The sequence below is a fragment of the Sebastes fasciatus genome, chromosome 7 (genome assembly GCF_043250625.1).
Source record: "Sebastes fasciatus isolate fSebFas1 chromosome 7, fSebFas1.pri, whole genome shotgun sequence".
NCBI lineage: Eukaryota > Metazoa > Chordata > Actinopteri > Perciformes > Sebastidae > Sebastes > Sebastes fasciatus.
Window position 1 is genome coordinate 4,611,364 of NC_133801.1, and position 24,338 is coordinate 4,635,701.

The 24,338-nt window shown below is 42.1% G+C and overlaps 1 protein-coding gene across 1 annotated transcript in view; it reads right to left on the reverse strand.

The window, feature by feature from the left end:
* Positions 1-24,338, reverse strand: part of slc8a2b (solute carrier family 8 member 2b) — a 150,770-nt gene that overhangs the window by 94,481 nt on the left and 31,951 nt on the right. Inside the window, exon 2 of the mRNA XM_074641108.1 lies at positions 4,798-4,846. The gene's annotated coding sequence lies outside the window, so the exon portion shown is untranslated. The remainder of the gene's footprint in view (positions 1-4,797; positions 4,847-24,338) is intronic.

The window sequence follows — 24,338 nt, forward strand, 5'->3', positions numbered from 1 at the left end:
CATCGCCCTGTCGGGGTTTATTTCACAACAATGACTGCCCGGGTACATTATCCCTTACATGTGGTCCTTTTGAAGACCATCAGTGCACGTCATCCCTCGTCTCTCCCCTCCCACCTCTCTACTCTTCTCTTACTCATGTGGTTTATAAACAGATCAACTTTCAATTCATTTATGGCCTGACTTACCTGACTTAAAAAAGGGCGATGCATGCTGCCCTACTGGACATAAAGAAGAATTTTTCCTAGACAGAAATCCAATACCAAGAGCTGTGACTAACATGTTAGAAGTCCCAGCTAGACGTATTGATTTTATGTCTTTTTCACACATAGGAGGAATGTTAGATCTTTCTAATGGAGAGATATTGATTATGCTTCATCATTTTCAACCAGTAACCCAAGGCTACTGGTGTGCATCCGTCTGCGTTGTTCAGTGAAAGTGATGGATTGGATTATAAAAACATTCAAGTTGAGAAACAGTAGTATAAAAGCGACAGTGTTTTATCCCTGGGGGTAACAAGGTTATGGGTTCAAATCCCCCCCCGGCTCAACGATTTGTATTCTACAAACAGAAGGACTAGAGGCAAAGGGGAAATATGAAAGCCTCTGGCAGACAATGCTTGGATGATTAAAGGAAGATGTGTGTGGAAGAAGGCAGGTAGTGACGCAGGAGCACTGAGCATGAATGCTGTTTGTGGCTAAAGATATATTTCCTGTTTGCACAAAATATCACAAATGTTTTTAGTAGGGCTGTCAAAGTTAACGCGATGATAACGTGTTCAAGCAAATTCCATTTTAACATCACTAATTTCTTCAACGCATTAACGTAACGTTTTTAGGTTGTAGTGGTCTCAGTTTTAAAGCTAGTATGAAGATACTGGCAACATATGAAACTAATGAATATGCTGGTACCAACCGTGTCATACTAGCGAAGGAGGATAAATAACGCTCCAAACTTAACGTACGTTTTGGCACGTAAAAACTGGCATGGCCATTTTCAAAGGGTTCCCTTGACCTCTGACCTCCAGATATGTGAATGAAAATGGGTTCTATGGGTACCCACGAGTCTCCCCTTTACAGACATGCCCACTTTATGATAATCACATGCAGTTTGGGGCAAGTCATAGTCAAGTCAGCACACTGACACACTGACAGCTGTTGTTGCCTGTTGGGCTGCAGTTTGCCATGTTATGATTTGAGCATATTTTTTATGCTAAATGCAGTACCTGTGAGGGTTTCTGGACAACATCTGTCATTGTTTTGTGTTGTTAATCGATTTCCAATAATAAATATATACATACATTTGCATAAAGCAGCATATTTGCCCACTCCCATGTTGATAAGAGTATTAAATACTTGACAAATTTCCCTTTAAGGTACATTTTGAACAGATAAAACGCGTGCAAATTATTTGCGATTAATCGTGATTAACTACGGATCGATTGACAGCCCTAATTTACACCTCAGCTGTCTGTCAACTTATGGATGATGATGATGATGATGATGATGATGATGATGATGATGATGATGGTGATGATGATGGTGATAATCATGATAATGTTAGACCTGTTGTTCAAACAACAGCTTTTATATGATAGGATGGGTTAGCTGGCTTGCTGCAAAATATTTTTTTCATCTATTGGCCACAGAAGAGTTTATTCTGCCACGACTAACAAACACACAGGCACACAGAGACACACACACAGTACAGACATTTCCACCAAACGAGATAGAGTCTAAGAGACGTTGCTCGGAGGTAATAAAGTGTCATAAAATGTGAAACAACGAGAGTAATAAAGTGTAAATGAAGAGGAGGATGTAATTCAGCTGGCCATAAAAATCATCACTTTGGGCAAATATGAAGAGAGAAGAGAAGAAATGGCTTTAATCATTGTGATGGTGGGGTGATTATTCTAATAATGTCCCATTGGACGACTGCCGACGTCATCACAGGTTAGTCCTCTAATCAGTAAGAATATAACTCATTTTATTGACATTACATTTTAGGGATGAAGGACAGGAAGGAGGACAGAGATTTATGACCGAAGGGCAACGGTTATGTAATCGGGGAGAGAAACAGGCCCAAATAAGGTTCAAAGATAAAAGAGAGGGAGGCGGGAACAGGAAGAGAAAGAAGAGACATACGACGGAAGAAACAAAAGGCCCCGGTCAGACCTGGCATTAACACCTGAGTGAAAATACACGTTGTTTCCCCCGCTGTCTCTCTCTCTCCGTCTGCCCGCTGAGCAGCTGAGCGGCTCTCGGTCTCGTTCGAGGCAGACCATTAAATTAGCTAAATGAAATAACAAACATCAGCCAGCAGCTACTATTGTTCATATTTTAAGGACCCTCTCGCCTGGCTTCCTGCTTTATGGCGCATGCTGAAGCCTGCCCTTTCAAAACGTTACTCACAGTAAATAGCGGTCCACTTCCGTGTTCCGGTACGGTTGGATTTCACACCTGATTCGAACTGTACCCTGAGAACACATGAACCGTACTCCACACCACCTTTTTAAGTGGACTGTAGTACGGATTGACAAACCGTGCCTGAGTTATGGTACGGAGCGTTCACACTAATAAAACAAACTGGACTTTGGGGGTCAAGTGTACTCGGATTTCGGCCCGTGTCCCTGATGTGAAAGCACCGCTAGTTTCAGGTGATTATACACTAATGAAAACATAGTTATGAATATTATAGCACTCCGTGTATAGAGGAATATTAGATCTTGTTTTTCTCTCCAGTCCTTTGGCTTTCCTTATTTGGCACAAGATTCAGACCGGCTGGTACCGCACACATGAGTGTTGGTGAGAGAAGTTTACAGAGGTCACTTTGCAGAATTTGTGGGCATCAAACTTTGTAAAATTGTTGTCATTTTTGGGAATGAATGCAAAGTTACTTAGCGTAATGTGGGAGAAAATCTTCAACCAGGCCAGATGGTTTCAGGTCCTCAGCCACACTTATCAAGAACTTCAATAAGGACAAACTTTTAAAAACAAGACAGACTCCAGAATTAGATATGAATAGATTAACGGTAGATCAAACAGAGTGCTGGTCTCCAAAGCAGATTGAAGCACCTCAACGGTGCCCCGGCTTTTATGTTTTAGCACAAGTCCCACTTTTTCTGAGGCTTACAAGATGCCCTCCTCTCATTATTCCTTTTTAAAATGACTAATTAGCTAGATTCCAATGTTTCCACCAATTTCTGACTCCAACGTTCAGATACTCTCCCACTATGAGCCAACACTTCCTCTAGTTCGGTTCCAGACACCATTATCTTTTAGTCTAAGATTATAATGATAAGATTATCGCTGCGGTTTGTTTTGGTTGACAGATACGGAACGGATACGACGTCACGTTACTCAGACTACAACAATAAAAGTGGTAACTTCCTTCTACCTCCGCATCGACTCAAATGAAGCACATATATAGATTCTGGCATTAAAAATCTATTTCAAAATCGTAAAAGAAGTAGAAACAGAAGGAAGAAATTAGGGATGCACCGATACCGATACCAGTATTGGGTATTGAGTCCGATACTGTGCTCATGTACTTGTACTCGCAAAACGGCTCCGATACAACGGCACCGATACCACTTTACGGCAGCGTGCCGTTAACCTCTCATCACCATCTTTCAGGTCTTATTGCACATGCTCACGCTCCACCGCCCGACATGTGTTGGACTCCTTGGTCCGTGTTTCAAGACGGGGCGGGTGGGTTGCAGGCATCGCCGCAGACCCCTGGCACCTTTTACGTGGGCCGAGCATCGCCCTGGGGGCATGATGACGCGGTTGGCGCGCACTAAGGACAGTCCACCCCGGTGACACTTTGTCCACGGCCCCGGGAAGCACCTTCGCCCCGAGCCTTTCCAAGCCGACCTAGAGCCGGTCGCGGCGCACCGCCTCGTATGCGGGACTCCCCAGCCTGCCGTGTGTCGCTCACACCCTCAAGCTGGCTGTTAACGAGGGTCTTTTGGCACAGAGAAGTACTCGTATCGGTACTCGGTATCGGCGAGTACCCAAATGTAAGTACTTGTACTTGTACCCGGTCTGAAAACCGGTGCATCCCTAGGAGAAATTGAGAAAGAGCAAACAACGAAAACAAGGATGGAGAGAGAAAAGGAGCAAGTTTGAAACAGACAAATGCCACAAAGGTAGAAGGTAATAGCCTGTTAGTCATCGGCAACAAGTCCCTGCTCTCCTGTTACCTGCTGCTATATTACATGAAGCCCTGAGGGAAGACACACACGCACATGCACACGCACGCACACGCACACACACACCAGCTCGCTGAGTACTCTGACGGAGTGGCCGCCAACAACACACTCTCACATGTATTCACAGCACGCACACAAACACTACATACAGGAAACTACAGTCATAAAATACACAGTCGCTGACACACAAACATTTACTGTATATATGGAACTATACAAAGTCATAGGGAGCGCACACACACACACACACACAGAGCAGTCGTTGGTTTCCTGGCAGTGGATAACAGCAGTGAGATGTTTAGTATTCAGAGAGAGAGAGAGGGAAACCAGAGGAGAGAGCGAGCTGGCTTCAGTAACAAAGCAGCCTCTTCGTGACTCCCTCACTGAGACTTGTTAAGTGTGTGTGTGTGTATGTGTGTGTGTGTATGTGTGTGTGTGTCTGGATCTCTCCCCATGAAACATTTGTTCATGCATAAACCAACTGCTCATTACAACTTTGGTTACAGCAGGTTGTGCTTCCTTGTGTGTGTGTGTGTGTTTGCACCATTTATTCCCACACAAAAGATGCACAAAGGCAGTTTACTTACCCGAACCAAAGTCATGGGGTCCTGTGGGGTCGTGGGGGGTTCAGCTGCCCTGAAACAGTTACAGAGATCTAATTAGTGGATGCCCTGAACACAGTGAATTACAGTACGTATAGCAAACAGAAAGAGTTTGGTAATTTCTTGAGTTTGCCATGTTATGATTGGAGCATATGTTTTATGCTAAATGCAGTACCTGTGAGGGTTTCTGGACAATATTTGTCATTGTTTTGTGTTGTTAATTGATTTCCAATAATAAATATATACATAAATTTGCATAAAGGAGCATATTTTCCCACTCCCATGTTGATAAGAGTATTAAAAACCTGACAAATCTCCCTTTAAGGAACCGTCATCTACTGTAGGTAATACACTGACTATGGATCGGTACCTCATACAACCCCACTTCAAAAAAGCTTTAATCTTTTAAAATCCTTTAAAACGTCTGTTATTCCAGCAGCCATCGTTGTGTGCTCCTTACTTCTCTTGGTAAATAAAATATAAGTTTAACGGAGAACCTTCCTGGGTAAATTAAATGTTAGTACAAAGAGCATCCAGCCTTAGAAAGCGTGGGAATTTGAACGTGTCGGCGGGCTGACGAGGGGGCTGACGAGGGGGCTGACGAGGCGACGGCTCGCCAAGGCTTCAGTAGTGAATTCACCAAACTGTCTGTCTGACTAACTACCTCTCTGTTTGTCTGTCTGGCTTTCCTTTCACTGAGACGTGCCTCAGATAGTGATGAGGGCTTCTGTCTCCACAGTACAAGGCTGTGTAGATTGGATTATTGATCGGTGTGCACAGAAGAAAGAAGAAAGAAGAAAGTGTACGCATGTGTGTGTGAGAGAGAGACGGATGGTGACAGAGAAAAGGAAAGGAGTAAAAGAGGTCAGAAGTGCAGAAAACACCCAGAGCTGAAGAAAGAAAGCTCCATGATGAGAAAGAGAGAGATGAGTGTGTTCCCACTGCTCGCTGTCACCTCACAGGTTTGATCAGAAAGCAGCTGCAGCCTTCAGCTTTCAACATGTTGTTGGTGGCTGGATGAAGACGGAGGAACATCTTTGGGATGGGATGAGCAACAGAAACATTATCACCTCTGTGTAAAAACTAGTGGCCAAGGCAGAATATAGTAGGGATGTCCCGATCAAAGGTTATCTGGCCCCAATCTGAATCTGATCATATACTTATATTTACCTCAACGTTATTAAATAACAGCTGCAGCCTTCTAAATCTGACACACCTTATTTTTTAGGGTATGGACAATATGCTTATTTCCCAATTCGATTCACAATACTTTGGTGCCGATTCGATATGTATTGCGATTTTCAAGGATTGTGATTCGATAATACGATTTATTGCGATGATTTTTGTTAACTTTTTAACACTAGACCATGGGGAAAAGTTGAATTACAACTTAAGCTGTAATTAAGTTACACTTCTAGGGACTTTTACTATAAATATATAGTTGTCCTGCTTGTGTGCAACATACTATCAACCTCAGTACCTCATATACTGTAGATAAAAATACACCATCTGGGCAGCAGCCAACTTGTGCAGCGCTCTAGAGTGCGACCAACCATAACGCATGTTATTGTGGTATTGCAGTGTGTGTGTGTGGGATCATGAAAAGGGAGAGGTCAACAAGGAAGAAAGAGAGTTAGTGCATGTGATGTGTTTTGGTTTTGATTTTCTTTATCTGTCAACCACACTTTGTTTCCCTTGTCTTGTTATTATGCTGGCAGCATCCACACACACACACACACATTGCCAGAGTGCAACAGTAAACAGGAGACGCAGGTATGAGCCAATATCAGGACACAAAACCAGTCACACATATTTAGATGCATGCACAGACACACACACGCACATCCTGTCACATTAAATCACTCCGACTGGAGAGTAAACAAGAAGCTGTGTTGCTTCCCAGGCAATAATATAACAGTGTTAATACACACACAATCACACACATAAATACATAAAGAGAAACTTTCTCTCCTCCACCTCTGCTGCTCTCCAAACAACAACCTTGTCGGCGATATTTCTGATTTAAACCCGACGCTATAGGGGAACCACAGCGTTAATGAGGCCATCGCCACGAGGAGGACGGAGCGCTCACAGCCGGTGTACGCGGCGTTCAAAACATGTTGCTACTTGTCATTCAGAAAATCACTACGCCTGTGGGTGCACACTAACAGTAAAGGGGAGACAGAGATGGGGGGAATAGATGGATGCTTGGCGTGAGACATGGGCACAGTCTGTTCTCTCCAGGCACCAGAGAAGTCATTTATTCTTCAGTTCGGTTGCAACTTGAACAAAACACTTTTCTGATGCAACGGGAGCCTGAAGACAAAAAGAAAAGACCTAAATTCAAAATGACGTGTCTGGGGGGGTCCGGAGAGTGGCTTACAGCCCACAGCAGGCGCCAGGCAAGAAATATGGATATATCACTGGGTGATGGATGGAGAATGTTCACTGCTTTGACAGGGTGTGAAAAAGTGTGTCTGGATGTCAATTTACCAAATTGCACTCTAATAATGTGAGGCGGAAGTGAGGCGATGCAATGCTCTCATTATAATGCAACACCTTTAACAAGTTATTTTGTTCATGTTAATGTGATGGAAGTCACTAGTCCTCTCGTGTGTGGGAATTTGGTGTCTTGCCGTGATTTTACACCTGAAACACATATCGCAAAGATCAGTGTATGGACAAGTGCAGCATATCTAATAGAAATATTAACTATGAACTTTCACATCAGGGACCCGTGATCCGGATCCGAGTGCACTTGTCCCCAAAGTCAAGTTCGATTTATTAGTGTGAACGCTCCGTACCGTACTCGGGCACGGTTCGTCGATCCGTGCCCGAGTCCACTTGAAAAGGTGGTCTGGAGTACGGTTCATGTGTACTCGGGTACGGTTCGCGTCAGGTGTGAAAGCCGACCGAACTGAAACACGGAAGTGGACCGCTGTTCAACGCAAAGTAACATCAGCAGTTAGCGAGTAGTTGTGAAAGGGTGGGCTTTTTTCAACGGCGCCGGTCTCCTCCGAAATCCGTATACATATAAAACTGTTTCATATCTATGTCTGTAACTGCGTGCATCATGCACTGATCTCATCCTCGGAACTGCAAAATCAGTTTACAAAATCAACACACGAGAAATTGTATTTTTACTTTATAATATTTTTTACAGCTTTGTACATACTTGACTTTGGAATCTTTTTTGTTATCTTATTTACATTGTTTTTGATCTTATTTGTTATTATATATTAGCTTTATTTGATATTATTTCATTATTATAATAAAAAATACTCCATTTGGAGACAAAATTATACAATTTAGTTGTTTTTTTAATATTATTTTCACAGGGGAGAGCAATTAACAGCCTCTTTATCTGTCTGATGACGAGCGTCAGTCTGGAAATGTCACACTTATTCGGTGTTAAAGCTACAGTATGGTACATGATGTATTTTAGAATTTTTTTTTTTATTGAAATTCTCTTTACATCCCGACAGCAATCAATAAGTCAAATGCTCTGCCCGTCACTCATTCAGCGTCACCGGAGTCTTCCACAAGCTGCTACCTTGACAGCTGTGAGTACTAACAACAGCTATGTCCACTGTTTACGTTCATTATGATAGGTTTGTCGCCCCCTGCTTGCCATTAGAAAGAATGCAAGTGCGGCTGTCAATCACTCCGAACTCCGACCAAACGGTCAAACTAGGCAGCGCTGATCAAATATGAATCAATATTCTGTTACGTTAATGCCTATCTCTCTGCTCAAATGTTTTCAGAATCATCTTGTAGTGTACTGTTTAGCTGTAAAATTAGAAAGTTTGTGACGCCAAGTTCTGGTCACATGACCGGAGCACAGCCAATAGGAACGCTCTCTCTATAAATGACCTGTGATTGGTCAAAGTCTCCCGTCATGGGCTAGATGTTCTAAAGCCTGAAAACAGAGCCATGAGGAGGAGCAGAAGTCTAGTTTTCTCTCAGAACACTTGAATTACAATATGCTGAAAGGTTATTATGGAATCTTTGCCCAATGATACCAAACATATACTGCCTACTGCCACTTTAAGGCACCTCAACCCACTGGTCTCATCTTAGCCTCATTACTCAGCGTGTGAAGAACAAACCACTGACTGACCGGTCAATTACCAGTACTGCAGCAATCCCTCTCTGAAGAACCTCTCATCTGGTTAAGGGCCAGACCTCAAACCTCAACAGACTGCAGCTTTTAGTTCCAGTACATTACTGAGCCGGTACAGGAGCTGCCATGCATGCATTTAACAAGGGAGGTGGAGAGAGATGGAAGAAACAGATCTATTAAAAGGACATTCAATGGTTGGATAATTGAGGATTGTGCTGCCTTAGAGGTCAGAACATATTTCTCATTCTCGGTACATTGCTGATGGGGCCCACTCTGTGCTGAACTCCACCATTATAAAGAGATTGATGGGACGAAGAGCAGGTCATTTCTTGCACATACTGAGCAGTAGGGTCTGCTTTAGCTGGCACATGGTTACGTCCTAACTGCACCAGACCAGAACAGTCAATCCCCAGCTCACTACCACAGAGTAGAAAGAGCTCGATTCTCTCGTTTAAAGAGGAGGAAGAGAAGAAAAGTGGTTTCTCCTCTCTACTTTTAGTGGTAACACGTCCATTTTAAAAAACAGCTGCACATCCATTATGAGCTCAGGCCACCAGAGCATTTCAATTCCCACAATTCACGACCACAAACGAGTCAATTTACAAGACCAAGGACATCGGCTGTATGAGCATGCTCAGTGTTAAGAGGGTTGGTGTGGAGTCGTAGTGATTATAGCCACATAGAAATCTTCATAAGGCCCACTGCTTATGTCTGGGGCTGCAAAGAACGATTATTTTCATTGTCGATCAATCTGTTGGTTTATAAAATGTCATAAATTTGGTGAAAAATGTCAATCATTGTTTCCAAAAGCCCAAGATGACGTCCTCAAATGTCTTGTTTTGTCCACAACTCAAAGCTATTCAGTTTACTGTCATAGAGGAGTGAAGAAATATTACATAATATACATAATACATAATTAATATTGTCATAGCCCGGCAAAAAAAAAGATAAATTAAATTGACAAAATGTGACATAAATTGATATTTCTGTTTTAATTTGATTATTTATTTATTTATCTTTGATTTAATTCACTTCTTTATTTGTATAAAGAAAAGAATACATAAATAAATAAGTTTGGGGAAATAAATAAGGGGTGAAATGCAAATGGAAAAATCATGCATAAACAAATAAATACATTTAAAAATAAATATAACATAAATAAATAAATTCATAAAAATAGATTCATAAACAAAGAAAATGGAAAATTAAACAGAAGAGTAAATAAATAATGGAATTAATAATAAGATAAATAAATAATGAAGCAAATTTAAACAGAAATATAAATTTCATGTCACATGTTATCAATGAATCAATGGCTACATTTATTTTTTTTACAACATTCAATGACATATTTATTTATTTATTGGTTAATTTTTTTATTTTGACAGGTTCCGTCCTCCACAGCTACAGGCCTGCCAAGTGCTGGACTGATTTCAGAGACAATAGACGATTTTCCCGGCTCATTGTGGCACCAGTGTGTAAGAGCATTAATTCTGAACTTGACACAATATATAGAAACTACAGTCTGTTAGACGTTTCCAGTGTCAGCATTTAAAGCATTCGAGGCTCATAGCTTTAGAGAAGAGAGACATTTGGTATGACCATCTGCTTCCTGCCGTCATTAGCTGACAACCAGTCCACACACTCAGGCCGGGTAATAACTGAATTACAGTTGTGCTTGTTTTTCTTCTGCTAGCTGCTCTAGATAAACCCCGTCAGCTCAGACGCAGCTGTCATGGATTCTCTCTGATGTCTGGTGCCCCAAAAAACGCTGAAGTGCCAAGTGTGCCTGGAAAGTGCAAGATGAGGAGAAAGAAAGCAGTAAAGAGACAGAATCATCCTGGATTTGTTCACAGGACTGAAGAGTTTAAGGGAGGAAGAAAGGAGTTGGATCTACACTTCAAAATATGGTGAAACTGGCCGTGTTCATCTGCTCTTTTTATTCATTTCTTATTGATTTGCTCTTTCCTTCGATGTTGAAGTGACTGCACGGGCAGTATTCTTCCTGTAGCTTCTGGGTGTGGCCTCAACTAACTAACACGCTTACCCAGAGTCAATAACATTATATCCACTCATTCATCAGACACTTAACTCCAAACACCGAATCCTGCTCTCTCCCCTCACACCGAGCAGCCTGCTCTCCTAAAAATCATGTTCCCCGTAGGGCTGTCAATTGATTACAATATTTAATCGCAATTAACCGCATGATTGTCCATAGTTAAATGTGATTAACCACAAATGAATCACACATTTTTTATCTGTTCAAAATCTAGTATTTAATACTCTTATCAACACGGGAGTGGACAAATATGCTGCTTTATGCAAATGTATGTATATATTTATTATTGGAAATTAATTAATAGCACAAAACAATGACTAATGTTGTCCAGAAACCCTCACAGGTACTGCATTTAGCATAAACAATATGCTCAAATCATAACATGGCAAACTGCAGCCCAACAGGCAACAACAGCTGTCAGTGTGTCAGTGTGCTGACTTGACTATGTCTTGCCCAAACTGCATGTTATTATCATAAAGTGAGCATGTCTGTAAAGGGGAGACTCGTGGGTACCCATAGAACCCATTTACATTCACACATCTTGAGGTCAGAGGTCAAGGGACCTCTTTGAAAATGACCATGATTTCCTGATTTGTCTCCTGTTTTTGACGTAACACGAGGGATGTCACGAGAACCGAAACTTTGGTGCCAAGTCGATGCCAAAACTCTGAAAGCGTGACGGTACTGGTTATTCTTCAGTACTGCAGCAGGTAGCGTCGGTACCAGGGATCAGGGCTCCAGACTAATATCGGCCTGTCGTCCGGGGACGAGAAAATGAATGAAATCAAGTTCAATTTACCCGAAAACTGGAAAGTGTCAGTTCCAATAGAGTTCAGTTTCACTGTGCCGTGGTACGAGAGGTGAAGGCAGATTTATCATGTGAATAACACCTCGTTCAGGAATATGCTTACAGAGACAAGACGCTCTACGCTGTACATGCACCTCCAGAATATGGTTTTTCATAACTAATTATTTCCTCATTTGTCTCTTTCTCCTTCTCTCTCCATCTCCCACGTTTCTGTCGAGCACCACCGACTATGCAAATAAATTTTCATCACTTTCAGCACAGCATTAACACGTCTTCATTGCTCGTGGCCTGACTATCGCATTATAGCCTCAGAACAAGAACCAAAGACTGGAGACACTGATAATTGCTAGAGATGCTTAGAATTTCATTTACTGACTGCATCAGTGACAAAATAAATCATTTAGTTTCCTCTCACAACAGAATATTAAACAAGATTCTCTCTGTCCGCTTGTCACAAACAAGGAGTCGTGCGTAATGAAGCGTTTATGCTTTAATAGATATATTAGAAAGCTGTGTGGGTCTCCAGAATGAGTGCAGCAACATGCAGGTCACGTCCTCACTTTCACTGTGAATAAACATTGATTTTATGATACGCGGGCCTGAGGCGGGACCTACAGTGAGGACGGTGTGCATGCCTGTTAATATCATGTATTTTAATTAGTAAAGGGAAGGTTAGCATTGATTTACATCATTCTTTTTGTCTTCTACATGCTGTGTATTCAAAAATATATTCAAAGGGCACATAGAAGGCTGGTTTGCATAAAGATGATGTTATTATGACAGAATGAACAAAGTCAACCTGACTAGAAAACAAGACGGCTACTGTCCACATGATGCAGCTTTTCTAAAGAAATGCTTGTTTTTACATGTAATTTTGCAGTAAAATTGCCGGAGCAAGTCTTCTGCAGTGTGTAGTGTGCCCTGGAGACCAAAGCTACGGTCTCCACGGTGTCTTCTGACCACGGTCGGGAGGCTGAAGCAGGAAGAGTTGACACTGTTTGCAAGACGGGCTTCACTAGATATACCTTTGTGGTTTTGGTGCTTCCGTATAGTTTGTGTTGGAGTCTGAGTCTGAACAGCGTAGCCACAAGCGAGCGCCCATGGGACACCAACCCGCAATGATTTATACGTGTTAGGACTAACAAACAGAACCTTTAAACCTACAACCTTGTCTAAGAGAGAGGTGTCTCTTTTTTAATTGGCTGGTATCCTCATTATGAAATGGAGCTCTTAAATGTTTGAACACGCTGGACAATGTAGAAGTGTTGGCTGCACCTAAATGAGGCTACCTCGCCTAGATTCCCTTCTGAATTATTGAGAGTCTAGGATTACATTTACAACCACCTTTAATCATCCCTGGCCCCCTGCGGGCCTTCACCTGTCAGCGGAGCAGAGGATGCATATTTCCTGACTTATTAAATAGATGAAATAACAGTTTTTAACTTCAACTTCAAATGTATTGTCCCACAGGTGACATTTGTCTAATAGACGACACAGAGACTTAGACTCACAGACTAAGGCGCGTAAAATACATCAAACATGACCTCAGCTCTGGGTCAAAATTATCACCTTCACCGACAGTAGCTTCCTTTTTAATGAATCCATTATTTAGACCTTCTTGCCAAGGCAGATGGCAACACTGAGATGAAAAGGCTCGAGACTGAAGGAGAGAAAAGGGATTGTCGAGCATCATGAGGCGGACAGAAACAATACTGCAGGAACAAAACATACAAGTCAGAGGAAAACAGTATAAGAAGACGGGAGAATGTAGCCAGGTAAATAATAATAAAGGCCTGTGTGATGGACAGAGAGACGGAGGGAGAGACGGGGAGTGGTTAAAAGGAGCAAATAGCTGTAATAAATCTTTCAGCTTGTAACTGAGACACAAAACACAGGCGCTCTGGGGAAATGGCATGTAACATTAGAGGGAGGGCAAGAAGGAGAGAATTAAGGGAGATAGGAAAGAGAGAGAAGGAAATTAAATCAAAGTTAGAGACCAAGGGACTGAAAAAGAGATGCAACACAATATAGAGGAGAAGAGGAAGAGATTCATTTAGAGAGGAAGCGCTGGGGACTCGCTCTTCTACAGAGGACAAGACTAAAAATAATCCTTATATAAAACAATAATGTTCATCGTAGCAGTGTTCAGACATGTCTACTCCACTATTGTCATTAGGGCTGGGACGATACACCTAACTCACGATTCAATACTACCACGATACTGGGTTTGATACGTAGTGCGATTTTTAAGTATTGTGATTTGATATTCGATTTTTAACTCTAGACAATGGGAAAAAGATGAATCATACACTTCTAGAGACTTTTACTTGAGAAAATATCTAAATTAATAATGTAAAAATGTTTGATTTTCAGTATGTATGTAGTCAGAGATGTCCTGAAGTCAAATATATCAGTCATTGTTGGGAACTATTTATTGCGTTTTTTTCCAGCAACCCAAAAATCAAAGAATAAAGACACAAGTTAGTGGTATTTACTTTTTAATTTATAATGGGTATGTAATGTTTTATACTTCTGGTGAATGTAATCCATCAATCTGATTTCCCTATATGTATTTTGTATATACAGTTCCCTTTGTTAAAACCTTATTTTGAAAACTGGACATGGTCACACGTGTATACTTCCTCTAACTTCTCCAAGGTGGTCTCTAGCTCTCCCGTCAGCTCCGTTCTCTTTATCCATCCATGGTCAGCTCCATCGGGGCCGTTTCAATGCATGTAACATAAATGTCAGTATCTGGGTGCTCTACAGTCGTAGCGTCGGCCCATTTGACCACGGAGACGAGAGCGACGGCCGGCTCGACCGCACGTTACCGCGATATGATAACGCTTCCTGTCCGTGACAGAGTTAGCATGCAGCTTTAAACCCTAAACTCTCTTTTCATTCATCAACATCTCTCAGCTAAAGACCAGCTGTCCAAGTACCTTTAATCCTTCCTGTGTGTGTGTGTGTGTGTGTGTGTGTGTGTGTGTACGTGTGTGTCTCAGGTCAGGTAGGTTAGTATAGTCCAGGTGGTCTCTCAGCTGGTGCCGTGTTCATCAGGATGTTGTACCACCATGCACCGCTCACCCTCACACTAACGGGTCACAGCACACACACACAAACACACACATTCAGACACCAAAACACGCCCCCACACACATCTGTCAGGAAACACACACACACACACACACACACACACACACACACACACACGTTTGTGAAAAGTTCTTCCTCAGCAGATTTATCATGCATTCAAACTTCCCTCATCTAATCAGCATTTCCGCCTCAAACCTTTTAATTTCACACAGAGTACTTCTGTGTATAATTAAAACAGCTGAATGTGAATATTTCAGTTTGTTTCAGGAAGGACGAAGAACAACAGCAACAAAAAGGACATTTTCTACACATCATCAGTAAAGGCAGGGTTGGCGATCTCGAGAAACTGCACTAGATTGTTTTAAATGATCCAACAGAAAAACCCAGCCCAGTGCTGTCAACGCTTTTGCAATGAAAGCAGCAGCATTAGCTCTAAACGTGTCTAAATGTCTAGAGAGAAAGTCACAAGTCGGCAACACTGGCAGTCTGTCGCTTCAGGTCTCCCTCCAAAGACACTCCATCAAAATGATCATAATGAACGTAAACAACAGGTTGACCAGGTGTCCCACTTTACGATGGACCGCACTGCATTTTTATCCCTTGTCCCACATCCCACATATTGAGACGATGTCCCACATTTTCATCGGCTCTAGTTTTCAAAAGTCAAACCGCTGCAGGAAGATGCTTTTCTAAAATCTGGCTTTTATCCAACGGCTGTGAAGAAAGCAGGGGAGGCTGTCATCACGGCGCTGTGTTTGCTGTCAAACTGAGCACACGTGGGTCAAGTGTACGTTAACATTTCACCGTCTATGCTTCGCTACGCCCAACGGAGAAAATTGCGAGTCACCGCAACGTCACAAGCTCTGCAGATTTAGGCAGAATATGATGGAAACTATCACAAAGAAAAGGAAGAGCAGCTACAACAAAGACTGTGAAACTACTTATAAGTGGGTGAAGCCGGTGGAAGGAGGTGCACAAGAGTTTTTTGTGAAATTTTGCCAGTTATTTTACAATTTCACACGACGACATGAGGCGACACAGATCATGTGAGTCTCACAAGAAACGTGCGTCTCAAAAAGAGACGTTCCGATCTCTGGATGCATTCGGGCAAAGCATAGAGATGTTACAAGATAAGGGGCTGAATAGAAATGTTTATTATTTAAGTTGGATAGACATTATATCAAAATGGTAGACTACCTCTCAGCCTTGGTAACGTGTCCCACATTGTCCCACACAAACATACTCTTTGTCCCACATTTGGTTTGTCAGGATCTGGTCACACTAATAAACATATAATGAACGTGAATGGTGAACATGGCTATTGTTAGTACTCACAGCTGTCAAGCTAGCGGCTTGTGGAACACTCTGTTGATATGCAATGAGTGCACGGGGAGAGAGGGCACAGGTAGGCAGGTAGGCAGGTAGCCCGTCCAATCATTACATTCGGACTGAATGATTGGACAGGTTTATTACAGTCCTGCGACAGCCACAGTGTCCAAAATTACTTTTCTGACTCTCCAGCCAAGGGGACTGGTTGATGAAAAAATCCACCAGCCAAGCATAAGGACAGAAGCTGAGTAAATGACACCAAAACGGAGGAGAGACTCTGAATGTAACCAAGCTTATAGTTTTCATGATACGACCATTTTGGTACAAACGTATACCGGCCGTTATGGTGGATAGCCTTCAAAGATTTACTTGCCAAACGGAAAATCTACCCGCATTTTGCAGGTGTTAATTTCGGACCCTAGTCACAGATACCAGATTTTTTTCTTCTTTTTTTTTGTCAGAGCATTGGATTTATTGATTACTGTCGGGATGTAATGAAAATTTCATCTAATATAACTAAAATATGTTTCTAAAATCTTTATGAACCCTGCCTTTAAATCAACTCCTCGTAAACACACCTGACTCCATCTGCTCCTCCTCACATCTAAAAGCATTACTAAACAATTTTCACACTTCTCATTGGTTAATAAATGATGAACATTGGAAATAAAGGAAGTGATGTATGAATAATGCATCGGTTTACTCTCTTTTCCTCCTTGTTTATTTTCCATTCTGTGTGTGTGTGTGTGTGTGTGTGTGTGTGTGTGTGTGTGTGTGTGTGTGTGTGTGTGTGTGTGTGTGTGTGTGTGTGAGTGAGAGCAGGGAATGAGAAAAACAACTAAATTGGATGATAGAAATGGAAAACCATGCTTGAGTGCCTGCATCTGTCCAGCTGCTGAGGCAGTTTTTAACTAATATGAGAGTGTTGCACATCACATCAGCAAGGTGTCAGCGGGTTTAACCTCGTTTCATATTTAACAATGAAAACTAGGGCTGTCAAAGTTAACGCGATAATAATTTGTTTTAACGCCACTAATTTCTTTAACGCATTAACATAACCTGCGATTTTTACATTGCAGTGGGCTCAGTTTTAAAGCTAGAGTGAAGATACTGGTATCATAAGTAACTAAAAAAAATTAAGAAATCCATTGGGACCAACCATGTCATGCTACCTTAAATATATAAAATGTATTTATTTATTTTTCCATTATTTTTTTATTTATTAATTTATTTTTGCATTTTATATTAGTATTTTTGTATTTATATGTAAAAAGTAAATGAAAAATAATTAAAAAAAATTATAATAATATAATAAATAAAACAAAATAATAAAAATAAATACATAAATAAATATAAGGGAATATTAAACAGAAGGGGAATTAATACAAAGGAATAAATAAAGAAGCAGAGTCAAACAGAAATATCAATTTATGACTCATTTTATCAATTAATTAATGGCTACATTTATTTTTTATATTATTTTTGCTACATTTAATGAGATAATTATTTATTTATTGAGTGATTTATTTATTTATTTTTGTCAGGTTCCGTCCTGCATAGGACCTAAACTAGTGGCGCATATTTCAAAACTACAAACACAGATTTTTTTGTTGTTGTTTTACACCCATTTCTTGTAATAACTGTGTACGGGAAACAGTGTTTTTTTTTGGTCGTGGCACCAAAATCTCTGCACTGCACCGAGCTGTTCCTGTGGGGCTTGGCTCAGGCAGCTTGAACATTTTGTTTTGGCCCACGTTAGATAGACCAAATCACCAGAATGAGAACCTGGCAACACAAGAAATGTTAATCTTTAGCTTCTAGTAGATAAAATGCCATTTAAACTCAAACTTGATTAAATTTATTTTAGTGCATGATAATGAAATACAACTGAATATCTGCTGAGGTAATTGAATTGTATTTTCATCTCTTGATTGCTAGTGAGGACGTCCAATACGGCCGCCACAGGGTGAGTAATATACTCTACAGGGTTTTATGAATCATTGCCACAAAACGAATCTACTCTAAATGCAACTTCCATGCTACCTTGAGCCAAGCTGACTCAGCCGGGGTTAATAACTCATGTTTCTGATTGGCAGCTTCACACACGCCAACATACAGAGAGACGATGCAGCACCAGGCTGTGTGGCAGCAGTGAGCAACAGAGGCTCTATTATTGGTATCTAGACAGCAGCCTCAGCGGTGTGTTCGCTCTTCGGCCCGAGCGGCGTTGGAGACACACGTTGGCATATCGCCACAGCAACAGCACTGGGGAGGATGTGGCATGATGCAACACATGTTATCCAATGTTACACAGTATGGTGATCCTGTTATACTGTATGAAGATCCAGTCAGCCAGCTTAGTGATGCAAACGTGTGGTCAATGTTGTTTTCTGAGGAATACGCAGCTGCTGATAAAACACTGAGAGGGTCAAGTCTGCACTCAGTTCAAAGGTACTTCATTTAAGTATAGTGTGCGACACACACACTGAATTTCTGTGGTGTTTTGAAGTGGCGTTGTTTGAGGTACTGATCCATAGTCAGTGTATTATCTACAGTAGATGACGGTCGGCACGCCACCAGTTTAGAGAAACAGACAGGAGTACCAGCACGGGAGCAAAGTAACGTACTGCTGTGGACGAGGGCAGCAGCTAAACGCATTTTAGACACCAAAAAATTATATCAGTTTAAGCGTACGCTATATTTAGAATATTTTCACTGCTGTCAGACAGCCCTTTCTGACAGGGAACTGAAGCAATTATCTATGATCTCACCAAAGCCACCAGACTCCTTTGACAAAAACAGTAATTGTACCTCACAGAACACAGGAGTTGCTGGTCTACCGCCGCCTCGATCGGTTAGTTAGTTTGTGTGATTGTGTAAAATTACTGTTTTTGTCAAAAGAGTTTGGTGGCTTTGTAGAGAGCATAGATACCGGCTTCAGTTCCCTGTCAGAAAGGGCTGTATGATGGCGAGGTAAAGCAGTGAAAATAGTCTAAATATAGCGTACACTTGATTGATTTTTTTAGGTGTTTGAAATCTGCTGGTACTCCTGTCTGTTTCTCTAAACTGGGGGCGCGCCGACCGTCATCTACTTTAGGCCATACACTGACTATGGAGAAGCACTTCATACAACCCCACTTCAAAAAGCTTTAATCCTTTACAATCCTTTAAAACGCTATATTTAGAATATTTTCACCGCTTTACCTCCCCGTCAGACAGCCCTTTCTGAACTGAACTGAAACTTATCTCTCCTCTCTCCAAAGCCAGCAGGCCCTGATGACAAAAACAGTATAGACATGTTTCACTTTCAATTCAGTTTGCCCTCAGAAAATATTCTAAATATAGCGTACACTTAAACGGATATACATTATTTTAGGTGGGGCCTTACTTGTAGGTGGCTAAAATGCATTTTTATGCCGTCCCCGTCCACAGCACTGTATGGCTTTGCTACGGTGCTCCTGTGTGTTTCTCCAAGCTGGGAGCACGCCGACCGTCATCTACTGTAGGTAATACACTGACTATGTATAAGTACCTCATACAACCCCACTTCAAAACACCCAACCGATCCCTTTAATACCTTTTCCCTCGAGGGAAAACAAAGTCAGAGAGGACGTAGGATGAATGGAAAGATCAGATATAAGGAGGCCCACCTGTACTGCTCCAGCAAAGCTCAACCATATTCAAACACTGTGTTAATCACAGACTGCAACAAGCTTCACCTACGCAGATCCGCTCTACCTGCAGATCATTCTAAGCTTTTGATTCGATAGACGAGAAGTCAGGATGAGTCAGACGCTGCCATTTAGAAGAAAGAGCTAACTTCACCTTAAAATACTTTCATGCTTTCCTACACTTCATGATCAGTGTAGTTCATTGTTACATGTGGTAACCATACCCAACTGCATATAAGTCAGATAAAACATTAAGTTTAATAACACGGCTCTTGAACTTGTGGTCGGAACATTAATTAGGGCAAACGACCTACGCACTGCAGCCCACACCGGGCTTCTTCAAAGAACCGGAGAGCGGTGACTCACTGAAATAACTGGTAGAAGGGCTGCAGACTCCTGCAGAGTGTACAGACAGTGCAGAGCCCAAACCACCGGTAAAGAGATGTGTTACTACCTTCATTAAGAAATATTCAGACCGAGGAGTTAAGACAGATATAGAGACAGAGCGCAATGCGTCATACTAAGAAAACCACGCCCACTGGAGGTGAAAACAATCTGCGATACAACACGCAACAAAGGGCTGAAACGCTAACAAAATGCATGTCAAAGGATTATTTTAGCATCCTGCTGTATGGCTGTATTCTAAACCGCATACTATACTAGTAGTACATACTGATTAGGCCAAAATGTAGCATGTAATAGGGATGTCACGATACCAGAAATATAGTAGTCGATACCAATACCAGTGAATTTCCACGATGCTCCATACTAAATTTGATAACACGGTAAAAAACAAAACAAAAAACAATAATTCCCATATAATGTAATGTGGGTATATACTGTATATCCTCAGATTGCAAGCAGTAGTTACAATTCACTAACATGGTGACATTTCACTGGGTAAAGGCTACCAGGGATGGGACCAAGTCCCAAGTCAAGTCCCAACTCAGATCTCGAGTCCTAAACAAGCCATATGCGCTCTTGTAAAGTCATTTTAACAGCAGAATAACTGGATCCAACTGGTGCTCAGTAACATAACGTTAGTTCCTCAATGGGGTCTCCTTAAACTTGATTGGATGCTTTTGGATTGGTTCAAACAAAGTGGATCTGGGGAGTTAAGCGTAAGATAATCAAATGCAAGTCCCAATAACATTCACTGGAAATAAAGAGTCCAGAGTTCAATAACAAAACACCACTTCTCAGAGATTTAGCAATAAGCAACAAAAGATAGAAATTCGGTCGCTACCTCGCCAGCCGGACAGTGACGCTCACAGACCACTATGAGCTGGCTGGAACTGGCTGGAGCTCTCTAGAGACCGGTCTCGTAGACATGGGGCTTTTATTTCCCTGTTGACGGATAGTTTGTTTAAATATCACAGCACAAATGTCCACTATAAATTAACAGCAACCTGTGTTTATCTGTCTTTTTGGAGTTGAAAAGCTCCACAATCGCCCGCGGGAGTCCCGATCGGCTGACTGCTTTGCTAAAGAGAGTAAGAGGAGACTAAAATGGGGCACTGGTAACATGCAGTTTATCTGTCGCCGCAAATATGAAAATGAATAAATAATAAGAAACACTGAGATACAAATGAACAAACACATCCGTCTTTCTTCAACAGCTCCAAAATGTAAGCAAAAAAAAATTCCAATAAACTTGTGTCCAAAAACAAAAGTCACAACAAACAAGAGCGCTGCCGGCGAGATGGCTGCTCTGATGTACGAGTCGGGTTTAATTCCAGACGGACACAATCTGCCGACATCCTCACAATCGCACTGCTTGATAATCAAGAGGCAGAATAATTAACACAGGTTCTTTACTGAGCCTTTAAAGTCGGCGCTCTTAAGTCTTTTAATCCTGCCGCCTGATGGCTCACTGGGTGGATGTGAGAAAGAGTGTGTGTGCATTAGGGGCATCACGATTCTTCATTTGACTTTCGATTTTAAGGTCACTGTTCGATTTAAACATTTATTTTTAGCAGTGACGGCTACGCTATTGTTAGACTGTGGAGTAGGCTTGCCGCGGTAGTTGGTGTTACGCGGCGATTGGGCATACACCACACGGACCCACGCCCCCATCGTCATTTTGCTTTTTGAATAGAAATAAAACCACTGTTCACGGCATGTTATCAATAGATCGTCGGACGACGGATGCTACAAAGTGAAAGTGTTGCTCCGTACGGAGTCTCAGCTCAGAGTAGCAGAAGTCAGATTTCACACACGGGACGAGACGGAGTTGACAGACAAGACGATGGCGGGAGGATTTGGTGTCAAAGCAAAAGCGCAATATTTGGCAATATTTCAGATTTAAACCCAATGCTATAAGGGAACCATAACATTAATGAGGCAATCGCCGAGCAGAGCACGGAGCAGTCACAGCCGATGTGCGTGGCGTAGCGGCTTCAGGTGGAAACCCGCGGCCTCGCAGCGAAAGCTGGAATGGACACACAGCCATCCGACGGTAAAGATCAGAGTAAGCGTTCTACACATATTGAGCGCTGTCTTTTCTTGTTAAATGTCCGGTGTAATCGGTAACGCCGGTGTTGTCACAAGTTTATTAACAACATCCCTACTATCAAGACCTAGACAAATTAAACTAAACTAGGGATGTCATCAGTTACTCAGTTACACATGTTGATCTATAGGTTACTTTATGGTCTATATGTTAATTTAGCATATGGTTATAAATCTACCTTTGCCACCCATTTTAACCTCCTGAGACCAGCGATCCCGACCGACATCAGCGTCTTTCAGAGGCTGAAGCAGGTTCAGTTTTAGATCTAGAGTGAAGGTACCAACCATGTCATGCCAGCTTGTCGGTGTAACCGGTGGACTTCTACGCTGTGATGTTCAGATAGTAAAGACGCCGTGACACCGGGATCTCTTTATGGTTGTTCTGATAAACACATAGAGAAACAGAACGTCCATGTTAAATCCACCGCCCGCTCCAGCTCCTACACACATGCATACAGTATACAAAAACGGAAGTTAGTTTTCCAGTCCTAACTGGATGACACGACGAGATGCTACGCTTCCGCCAATTTGAAAAGCGACCACCAGACGTCAAAGTGCCGTACAAAGTGCCACCCATAGTTTCAGTACATACATACTCCAGGGTGTGTTTGTGTTACCAGCAGGGCGTCCTGGTCTTTCACAACAGTTACCCAGCAGTCAACAGCAACATCTGCAGGAGCTCACAGCATGGGATCGATCACACAGACATATAAATGTGTGCCTGCATACACATTCCTGCAGTCCTCCGTAAACACAACTAAACATATACACATACTGTATATTCCTCATCACGAGCAAACAAAATGCGTCTTTTTTCACACACAACGCCGGCTCCGCTCACGTTGTTTTCCTGTAAGACATTTTTTCTGCTCCGATGACTCAACACTCTTCATTCTTTCTCCTTGTTTTATCCTCTTTCTGTTGAATTTGCAATCACACGTAATTCACCCTGCGTTTCCCTGTACAGTACAGAACACTGTTGTTCAAAAGCACTGAGATGACTCATTTCAAATGCATTTCAAATGAATACACATCATCCCAGAGCATTTAACACGATTAAACTCAGTTCATCCAGAATGCTCTGCGATGATGAGAAGTGAAGCAAATTTTACCACCCACATTTTTTTGAATAGCGAACCGTCAGAAACGGCACCGGGCTGAGCTGATTTTGGCATAGTGGCCGGATTCAATTATGCAAAGGTTTCAACGACAGCAAAGGCTTTATCCCGAACACCGAACAGCTTTAAGATCAGATGACCGATGGAGGATTTAAAGGGTTTTAAAGTGGAGCCAGATTTTAAAATCAGTTGCCACATGTCAGCAGTGATGTGGTCTCTCTCAGCACTTTGAGGAGGGTTGCAGTAGGGACACAGACGACCAACTAATACCGTTATATAAGAAGCTACAGTTGACTCTGCAACAGGACAGGAAGCCTGGATTCTGGAGAATATCCTCACCTGGAGAAAAGTGAACCTGACAACTGAAATGATTTGTGTCTCAAAGCTGAGATCTCACTCAGAGATGACACCGAACGTTTGTGGTTTACGGACAAACGATGCAGAATGTGGAGAAGTTCTTTGAGGGTTTGAGCTGCCTGAACAACTCAGATTGGAACAAATGATCCAGTTCTCTCAGACAGACATGATTCCTTCAACATGTCAGGGACACATTTATTTTCTCTGTTTTCATTTTCTCTCTCTCTCTCTCTCGCTCCTCTCCTCCTCTCCCCTCAATCCCTCTCTTCTCCATCCCTCTGCTCTCATCACCTCTTCCCTTCATCCCTCTCCTCTATCCCCTCCATCCCTCTCCTCTCTTCACCTCTTCCCTCCATCCCCCTCCTTTCCTCTGCTCTGCTCTCCTCTCCTCTCTCCCCTCAGTCCCTCTCTTCTCCGTCCCTCTGCTCTCATCACCTCTTCCCTCCATCCCTCC